This window comes from Pinus tabuliformis, chromosome 6 (assembly GCF_031772625.1).
Source record: "Pinus tabuliformis cultivar Carrire ecotype Pingquan chromosome 6, CPIR1, whole genome shotgun sequence".
In the NCBI taxonomy this organism is placed as follows: Eukaryota; Viridiplantae; Streptophyta; class Pinopsida; order Pinales; family Pinaceae; genus Pinus; species Pinus tabuliformis.
The window spans coordinates 2,019,747,657-2,019,749,810 of NC_142292.1; positions in this window are offsets into that span (position 1 = coordinate 2,019,747,657).

The window sequence follows — 2,154 nt, forward strand, 5'->3', positions numbered from 1 at the left end:
GTAAAAACAAAGTAAATTGTGCTTTTTTCCCATTATGTCATTGTGTGTGGAAAAAACATGAAAAGGTTGTGTTGAATGAAAGGGATGCAAACGTAAGATTACTACAATAGATTTGTTGTAGTTCTTGGTTTCGTGTTATGGAATTGATTGTTTTTGGTGTTGCAACTTCTTGTTGATCCTTGGGACTGAAAACATTGGAGAATCTCACTAGAGGACTACCATATATTTTCTTAGTATGTTGATTATGGTGGATGAATTGTTGTCCAATGGAAATTGGCTTCTTGTGTTTAGATAGCCAGTGAATTAAGGTTGGACAATATAATTTTCCCATATTATCTTTTGACATTTATGAAATTAGATGTGCATAGTAAGAAAAGTAAGATGGTGTTACTAGTCATGCATTGACTTTGGGAATTTTCATATATATTTATTTTTATGAAAAATAAAAGGCATGTTAACTTCTTTCACACTAAGTTATTTTAATATGTGAAAAAAATAAATGTGTGAATGAATTCCAAGTGTAGTGTCTTCCAATATTTGACATGGAGAGTTTTAAACTTAGTGATCTTGAAAATCTTGAAGGAACCCCCAAGTATTCTTCGTGGAAATGCTTTATAGAACTCATCCTTATTGAATGAGATGTTTATTCTCTAGTTGATGGATTATAACCAAAACCAAAAGATCTTGCTAAAGGGGTTGATTGGAATAAGAATTATATCAAGACTCATGTGATCATCTAGTTAATCTAAGATTGTCTTCGGTTGTGGATGCAAGGAGTTGTAAGATAGCTAAAGATCTGTGGGGCAAGTTGAAGTCCATGAATGAATCTTTAAGCATGTCAAGAAGGATGTTACTCAAAACAAGGTTGAATGCATGTAGGATTGTAGAGGGAGAGAGTGTCTCTTCATACATTGGTAAAATCGAAGAAATCATAGCCCAATCACATGGTGCAAGAAATAAAATCTAAAATGAGGATATGATTCTCATGACTTTTAGTGGATTCTCTTATGACTATGAGATGTGTTAACACCCAGGTTGTTCCCTATGACTCCCAAGGGAATACGGCCGGGGTAACCACTAACCAATCTTTTAATCACTGTTTCTAGCCAAACTGTGATCAGAGAGGGCTCTCTCTTTATGATTTGTATCTGTTTATGATAAGATTTTAGGCTAGTATATTAAGCACAGGTTTTGTTTATGTTTTGGTTGATGAATTTCTTTCAGATCTCTGTGATATAGTTTTTTAAAGAGTTGAGTACCATTGGGCAATGGAGTCTATGGTTGTGTGTATTTTAAACTTTGTGATGAACCAGTGTGACTTACAGGGCCATTTGAGTGTTTGATAGAACAAATTTTGAGTAAATAACAGGAAACAGGTAAGACAAACAGTGAAAGCATTCAAGAATTTTCACTCATTGTTTAAATGTCTCCACTAAACTGGTTATGAGAAAGGACAGATGTCACAGGGGCAAACTTGAATCCCTGAGAATGTCTATCACAGCGAAAAATACAGTTTTAGAGTGCAGCAACTAAGAATTACACTTCTGTTACTGTATTTGAGGAAAACATGGATAATAGCTCAGTTTGAGTTCAGGGTAATCATGGATTAAGTCCTGGAACCATTCTTCTACTTTGCTATTAAGTGTAAAACATTCAAGCAATAAAAGAGAACAAAAGACTCGAAAATATGTAATACAGAGATTTGAGAAAACTTATTGTTTTATGAAACACTCTGGAATCCTGCAACATTCACCATTCACCACAACGCATCAAAGTACACCAAGCCTTGGAAATTCCATTCTCCCTTTGTATTATTTCTCTGAAAATATTACAGCAACTGAGAATTCCAAAAGGAAAATTACAACAACCCCTTCAACTTCTGTGAAGGGTGAATATATACTTGCGGTGGTTTACAAAATATCTGAGTTCTGAGTTATCTCAGACTTAATATTCTCACCAACTCTTAAAATATTATGACCAAAATTTATTACAGCATTGATTACAGAGTAAAAGCGTTTTAATGCTCTGTCAGAAGATATTTTAGCCTTTGGGAACAGCTAAGTCGGTTGAGATATTCTGAGTAAATGCTGGAAAACCTGACTGTAAGGCTTGTACGCTGTATCTTGGGCTTGTCACCTGTGATTGTGACTGCTG